The 8061-nt window shown below is 46.1% G+C and overlaps 1 protein-coding gene across 1 annotated transcript in view; it reads left to right on the top strand.

Moving 5' to 3' along the window:
- The first annotated feature begins 3867 nt into the window (after positions 1-3867).
- The window catches only part of LOC8043263 (transmembrane protein 184B), a 32880-nt gene continuing 28686 nt past the window's right edge, over positions 3868-8061 (top strand). The window contains exon 1 of the mRNA XM_002416160.5: positions 3868-4112. The gene's annotated coding sequence lies outside the window, so the exon portion shown is untranslated. The remainder of the gene's footprint in view (positions 4113-8061) is intronic.

The raw sequence follows: 8061 nt of genomic DNA, 5'->3' as shown, positions 1-8061 counted from the left end.
GATCGAGGACCTCATACATATGTATGTGAGATATTATGAACAAACAAATTGCCTGATAATGACGTACCGTTACTTCTAGCCCCAGATAATATAAAAGTTAAATGTTCGTTGTCTATCTTCTCCTCGAGTTTCCTGACATAATCAAAAGAATCTGTTTTCGATATATTATGAACTCAAAGAACGATACTTTCAGAAAATACAGATAGTCCGCTTGCACTGACTATTCTTGACGCCTTCCGATCCTAAATGCACGATATAAATATACGCGCTTCTGACTGAGAATGTTCCGACACTTTTAATAAACAAACCTCAGTTGCCATAAAAACCTCTGAACCCTCGTAATGTCTTAGTTGTCCAGTAGACGCATCGAACTACAGTTTCCGAAGTAAGGCAAGAAAGCGCGATGAAACGCGACGAAAAACACGAATACAACGCATCCGCCAAGGCGCGGAGGGAAGAGCGGAGCAGCAAGTTGAAGCAACCTAATGGCTGCCGCGTCACGTGATTCCAAGATGGCAGCGCCCATGCGGAGGACGGTGAAAAGGTCTATACCTCTCCACCGCATTTGGGCATGCATCGTATCGTTATCGGGTATCGTCATCGGAGTTATCGGAACAATCAACTGAACTCTCTATAATACGTGGCGCATGTGCAAGGTCGTCGGCGGGTGTCGTCACCGGAGCCATCGGAACGGTCGACGACTTCCTGAAGTTTAGATAAGGTGTCGGGAAGCCCGGGCGATAAACACCCTATCGTTTCGCTCGGCCGCGGACCGTTTCAACATTCTTGGAGGCGGGGAATCAGTTTCCTGCGAGTTCCGATAAAGCTCCAGACAACCGGCAACGACGACATCATGTACCAAGATGGTTGAAGTGTCATTGGCTTGGGTGGCTTTAGCGTCGCCATTTAATCGACCTTTTCATCCTCCTCCGCACGGGCGCTGCCATCTTGGAATCACGTGACGCGGCAGCCATTAGGTTGCTTCAACTGGCTGCTATCCCCCTCCGCTCCTTGGCGGATTCGTGTTTTTCGACGCGTTTCACCTCGCTTTCTTGCCTTACTTCGGAAACTGTAGTCCGATACGTCTACTCGGCGACTAAGACATCACGAGGGTTTAGAGGTCCTTATGACTACTGAGGTTTGGTGTGTATGAGGTTCTCAATTTTTTTTTTGCGACGTAAACATGTGGTCGGTCGGTTTACTTATAAATTTCAAGAAGTTGTATACCGTGCTCGCTCTTATTTCGACAGTCATTTAACCGATTTAGTGATTATATTTAGACAACCAGTGCCTTCCACTTAATTCATTTTAACACAAAGGTTGGGACTTCCTGCGTGAGAAACTGCCACAGACACTTAACAGTAGCGAGTTTTAGAATACGGCGTGCACGAAAAAATAACGTCGTTTCTGTTTGCCAATCCAGAACGCGGTTTGGGTTCGGCGCATGCGCAATTTTTTTTTTTTTTTTTTTACGTTGTTTTAACTTTTGTTTGTATCTGGAATCCGCAATATTTGACGCCAAAAAAAAAAAAAAACGGTCTGCATAACAGTCGTTTGAGTCCAGGATTGTCGATGGCGAATAACGCTTTACTTTTGGTGGCTGGCGACGCCGAAATTTACGAAGCTAGTCTGTTCAAACAAATAAATATTTGTTCACACAAGTCCGTGAAGTGGTGCCTAGCGCTAGAAGTCAGCCAAACTTTCCGACGTATTTCTCCTCCTGCGCGCTTTAATTTTACCAATTTTACGGAAGACAAATGCCAGATTTAATTTGACTGATAGAAATTACAGAGAAGATGCAAGCGAGCTGGTGAACTTTACAATGTTGTAATTTTACTGGCCTGTCACTTATATCGTACCTTGAGTAAGCAAATGTTCATATAAAAATAATTTATTTCCTAGAGCCAATATCGCGAAAAGCTGCTTAAAATATATATATAATTTTAAAAAAAACTTTCCTACTCGGCCTGTCAAAACATGCTCAAATACTGAATTAAGAAAAGAAAGAGAAAAAAAAAAAGATGCTTTTTGTTTATATCAATTATCTGCGTCATAACACGATATAGTCTTAGTCTGCGAAGTTCACTAAAGGTTTGGCGCTCACGAAAACCAAACAGCGATTAGTAAACTCGCGAGTTCATCTGTTCTGGCCAATTCAGCACATTGCTAATCAAGCTGTCGACATGCTGCTTTACATTGACGTGTTAGTCTCTTCACTATTATTATTATTATTTTTGAAACTGGTGTCATCGGGCGCGGCCGTAGACGATGGTAATCTTCCCTGTACATCAGTCAGGCGTTTCGCAACCGACCATAATCAATTACATAAAAAAGTTGGTAAAAAAAAAAAGGGCAATTTAGGCTAAAATACACCTCGTTGTCCTCAAAGTGGCTCAATACCATTTCGTTGGTTGTGTGTTACAAGAAAAATAATCGTTTCACAAAATTAAGCAAAAACAACGTAATTCAGCAACGTTGCCGCGTTCACGTTGAAAACGAAACCAACCAAATTGAAGCAACCTAATGGCGCCGAATGCATCAACGCCCACCTGTGTCTTTTTTTTTTTTTTTTTTTTTACTTTATTGCGTTAGCATTAGTACTTACATGACAGGGAAAAGCTGACGGAGTCCGTCTGTGGACAAAACAGTGGAAGCCCGCCTCGTAGCAAAGTGTTGCACGTAGGGAGGAGGAGACTAGTAAAGGACAAAGGCGAGAGTCAGGTGACGTCACGGGGCGGAAGCCAATGCGCGCGCGGATGCTGGGCGAGTCTGAACTTGCAGGTGTGCGGAACGCCTATGCCTTGGTCTGTGCTGCAAAATGGAGTGTGCACCAAGTACTAGCGCTGATCCAAGTAGGCGGAAAAGGAATAGGGATTATGAACGAAGGAAATGGGCTGCCGAAACCGGTGAACAGTGGAAGCAGCGTCGGGCAGCGGATACCGCTGCTGAGCGTGCAAGGCGGGCGAACGAGACTACGGGTACTCGCACTGCACGAGCGAGTACCTGTAGCATACTGTAGCGTACCCGACGGGGCCACCCAGGGTCTCGTATAGACCAACGCGCGGCTCTGACGGTACTGCTCTGCGGTGGCTCTGTTGTCGCCACGGCGCATGCGCAGAAGCTTCACATCACGCGAACCTGGTTTGTGCGCAAGCGCAGTGCCCACGCCTGGTGGAGGCAAGCACGGGTTTGTTTGTAAACAATGTGTCCGTCTATAGCCCGAAAGGAGATCGCGATACTCCGCTGCCATATATCTACCCGGCTACATCGCACCGACGTGATCAACTTCAAGAGAGAGCGTGCACCCCTCTTCTACTCGTTCAGGCGCGAAGCAGACATTCCAATGCTTTTCCTTTAATTTATTTTTGTTCTAAACGTGGCAGCGCTTTTTTTCAATACTGTAGCCAAAATTGCAACCAAAAACAAGCAAAAACACTTGTGAAAAAAAAGTTTTGGATTTTTTTTAAATTTGGTACTGGCTATTTATCTAGAGGGCAAGAATTGAGCACACACTTAGCTAAAAAGAAATTTAAAAAAGACGATAGGGCTCCTTTGATCTATCTCCGAAAACGTCCCATAGCGGAATCCATTAGCGCCATCCTGGGTGCAACGCATCGTAAATTTTGTTTAAAAACACACACAAAAAAAAAGTGCAGTGAGCTAAACTAAAGCATTTAAACGCAACTAGATGGAAAGGGAAAAGAGGGCGGTTGTTTGTATTCGTTCTCCATTTCCGGTGCACGTTTTAAAATACAATAACATTTAATTAACACAGATATGTTCCGAGTATAAGCCGCTTATATTCTGGAACGCGCAACCGAAACCAAAAATATCCAGTCGCGAGGGGGCGTGATGAGATTCGCGCGCATGCGCAATGGCAGGTTACAAGACGGGCCGAAGGAGCCGATGTTTTTTTGAGGGGTGTCCGAAAACGCAGGAAGGCGTCGTAATCCTTTGAAGATGTGTTCGCCATGGTCGACCGCCGTGTAATTTTGAAGACCGACCCCGCCAAATTGTGCTCCGACATCGCGCCGACAGATGGGCTCTGCAAGTAAATGAAATTGCCGAGGCGGCATCGTCCACCTGACATCATTCGCAGGCATCGACAGCAGGTAGGGACCCCATCCCATCTCCGTCGGTTAGGTTTACCGAAGGCCGACCACTTTTGCGCGCATATTTTTGTCCAGCGGCTCGCTATCATACGCCCCGAGCTTTCCCTCAAGACGTCGAAACACCAATTAGAACGTTATCGACCGGTAGTTTCGGTTAGAAACACGTTAGTAAACGGCGTCGAAACATCGAAGCCGCCGCGAAACTCGCCGACGATGTGGTGACGTTTATATGGTCATCGTTTCGTGAGTCGTGTTTGCGGTGATAGTGGGGTTGACGGCAAAAACGCGGTGCTAGAGGCGTGGCTAGACTGTACCGAAGCCTGTAACATGCTCTAAAACGCTACCGTCACGCTGCCAAGACTCCAGGATAATCCAATATTGGGGGGGAAGCCATCGGCTCGCTCCTTGCGTCGCCGACCTTGTATTCTTCGATGCGTCGTCAGCGTTCGGGAAAATATTAAAATAGAAGCTACGCTCGATTGAGAACGTCAAAGTTCGTCGGAACACGGGTTGGTGGTGAAACCCCTATGGTGATTCGGAAAAAAAAGAAAGGTTTCCTGTCGGTGCCGGGAGGAAGGATATACAAACAAGGCAAAAGAAGACTTCTGTGTCCGCCCCCCTTGTCGCTGTCAACACGGAATTCTTTTGCGGGGTCGTGAAGAATCGCTCACATCGTGACTTGGGCTCGCACGACACACGCGTTTGAGCGTCTTGGTTTGAGGTGTCACGTTCGGTACAAAGCCAACTTTCGGCAAAAAAAAAAAAAAAAAAAAAAAAAGCGCGAGCGACGGGGCGGGTTATGACGGAGGCGTCTTGTTCTCTACAAGTCACCCGTTGAGCGGTACTAGCATCAAGGCTGTCTAAACATAGAAGCAACACAATTTCCTTTCACATCTTCAGGCAACACAGCAAAATTTGGATGTCGCTCGTGACAGCCCTCGAGGCTCGAAGATTCCAGCGTCGGACGTTGGGGCACTACCGTTGCCGGTCTGGGTCGTATGATGGAAATCTTTGTTTTGTGTTGTTTAGCTTTTGATTCGGTTCAAGTTCGCCTCTCAAATTTACTTATGCCGTGGGGACGAGTGAAATACGTGTTTGGCGAAAATCGCAACTCGCGCCACCGCGCGAGCGATTTTAGGGCGATTTTGAGCCCCGCGCTTCTCTGAGCGTGACAGCGCGTGTAGTTCGAGCTCTGCGTCGCTTCGAAGCAGTCTGCGCGCGTTCTAATCCAGTGTAATGTAGTTTTTAAGCCGAGACGACGCTCGGAACGCCTGCGCTCCTAAAATAGTCCTCGCGCCGACGGGACCACTTTCCGATAATGCGCAGCGTGCTAGATAGCCCCAGCCTCGTCGAGGTTTATTTCGAAGCCGCCCGAGGCGTCTGGAATGCGGTCGAGATTGTTTTATTGGCCTCCGAGATCCAAGTTCCCCTTTTCCGGTCGTCGTGCAAGTTGAACTTGTTTAACGAGAAAATTTAATTTGTTTAGTGCAAGTCTTCTCCAAATGGTGAACTAGGCAAGCTGTAGGACGCTTGGGTTTTGCTTTCTTTTCTCTCGTTGGTGACTTGGAGTTTAAGAAATGCAGACTCTGTTTCTTTTCTTTCTTTTTTTATTATCTTTTTGGATCTGACAGTGTCTGTTAGATGGCCCGCAAGCAAATATTAACACTTGGGCAGCTCATGACGTGGCCAAAACCTAGCCCCTCTAAAGAGGGAGAGAGCACAAGATGTGTATAGGGTTCCCTACAAGGATTGTCCAGCCGCATTCATCGGCAAAACCAAGAACTTCGAGGGGAGGATCCACCAGCACCGAAACAATGTTCACAATTTTGTTCGCGTGTGCAGCACGGTTACTGAACACTGCGACGTCAGGGACCACTGTATCGACTTTAAGGACACCTGCATCACCGACGTCGAGACTAACCGCCGAATTCAGAAACCTCACTCAAACTACACTCAAACTGAAGGGCCCCTCCACTTCCTCGAGGAAGGCGCGAGGGCCGGCGCTGGCCAATCGCGAGGACGGATCCGCCGTCGCGATTGGCCAGCGCCGGCCCTCACGCCTTCCTCGAGGAAGTGGAGGGGCCCTTCAGTTTGAGTGTAGTTTGAGTGAGGTTTCTGAATTCGGCGGTAACCCCTGACAGGGAATTTTATTGGAATCCTGGCACATTCAAACTGCCAAAAATATACTAAGTGGTTTGTCTGCCTACGTCATCGGGCTTTGCCACATCACCTACACAGAGAGAAAGAATGGCACCATAAAAGAGAAAGACGAAAAATACTACTGTTCAACGACCACAGCCATAGTCACCCCCGAAAAAAAAGCCAAGTAGGCCTCGAAGTGTTGGGTCCCTGAGATTTAGGCCTTGGTTGTAAGTCTTTCTGTAATGATGGGTATGATTTTGTGTTTTTGGTATATGCTGATACACTGCAAAGAATAACCCTTTGAGCCGGTTTGATAAAAATCGGGGGGAAACCGAAAATATCCTGAATCGAAGCTAACCCAAGCTTTAAAATAACTCCCACTGGACTGTACACGAAGCTGCTTGTTTTTTAAGAACCCCACCTCGTCTTGTTTCCTTCTTATATCGGTGCTGGAACTTTTTTTTTTATCATGTTTTCGGGTGGTGCTTACGTTTTCTGGAGGTCTTTTGCTAGACACCAAAAATTTACACCAAAAAACGCCGAATGTCTGGACAAAAATAAACCCATAAAAACACCCGGGAATTCGGAGAAAAATAAGCCCCGTAAACAAGGAATTGAAGTTATAAACAAAGAATCCAAGATACAATCTCGATCCTTGATTCAAGCAATGTGTTGAAGAATTTTGTTTGTGGTATTGTTACTCGTAAGAAGAAAGGGTGCCTGATCGGAAATTTCTGTAGGCGATAATGGGAAGTGGAAAACAAAAATGGCCCCTCACTTTTTTTTAAGCAGACTCCTTTTGAGGAGGCTAACAGGCTGAAGCGTCTGCTAAGTTGTGAACGAAGTCGTCGGTTAGTCGTTGGCACGCCAAGACATCTAGCATGTCTTGGGGTGCTAGTGCTCCGTCAAAGCCAGAGCCTTCTGCGCCCCTTTTGTCTGTTTTTTTTTTTTTTTTTTCTTTTGTAAAAGCAAATGACGGATTGCAACTTTTCTGACCGGTTTAGTACCTAAAACAAATTTAGGTCAGGCAATGTATCGTGCAATGAAAAACGCCACTGTCAGCATGCCAGTCTGATAGAGAAAAGAAAAGATGTTGCATTGAAACACTTGTGGCAATATACAAGTGTTTCACTACAGGTGTCTCAATGCAACAAATTTTCTCTTGTTTTTATCTGCCAGACTGGCATGCTGACTGGTGTTTTTTTTTTTTTTTATAGGATATGTTACCATGGCTGTTATCCGGTAGGCCAATCTTAAGTGTAAACTGTGTCAAAGCTGTTTGCAGCAAAGCATGTAGAAGTTATAGACCTTTCTGGAAAATCCCACAAGGCCTCTGAGACCTGACCTTGTGCCGTGCAGTGCGGGGAATTGGGTCGTGCCGATGTACGCTCAGGTCGAATCGTATGCTTCGTACATCCTGGGAGCGGCACAATCCCTTATCCATCACCATTTAGAGTTCGAAACACAAAGGAAGCAGAACGGGCACGTGGCAGTGCGGATACGCACAGTGTTTTGTTGTCCTGCCTTCGTTGCATACCACAAATTTTAAATGTTAAACCAATGTGAACTACTACTTTTCGTGGATACTTTACTCTCTGTACACCGGATTGTTATGTGTTAAAGATGTTGCATGTCTGGATGTTTAAAATGGGTCGTCGCCAGAAAAATACACTTGAACTCGTTTAAAAAAAAAAAAATTGGGTCAATGGGAGAGAAGCAGTGAATATGACAGCATTTGCGAGGTACTGCATACCTATAAAGCAATCTGTTTGGCCTGTACGAATGCTTCACGTTGGAGCAGAATGGT

Source organism: Ixodes scapularis, unplaced genomic scaffold (genome assembly GCF_016920785.2).
Source record: "Ixodes scapularis isolate PalLabHiFi unplaced genomic scaffold, ASM1692078v2 PGA_scaffold6__148_contigs__length_123643588, whole genome shotgun sequence".
NCBI classification, from domain to species: domain Eukaryota; kingdom Metazoa; phylum Arthropoda; class Arachnida; order Ixodida; family Ixodidae; genus Ixodes; species Ixodes scapularis.
This window is presented reverse-complemented; position numbering and strand designations above follow the sequence as displayed.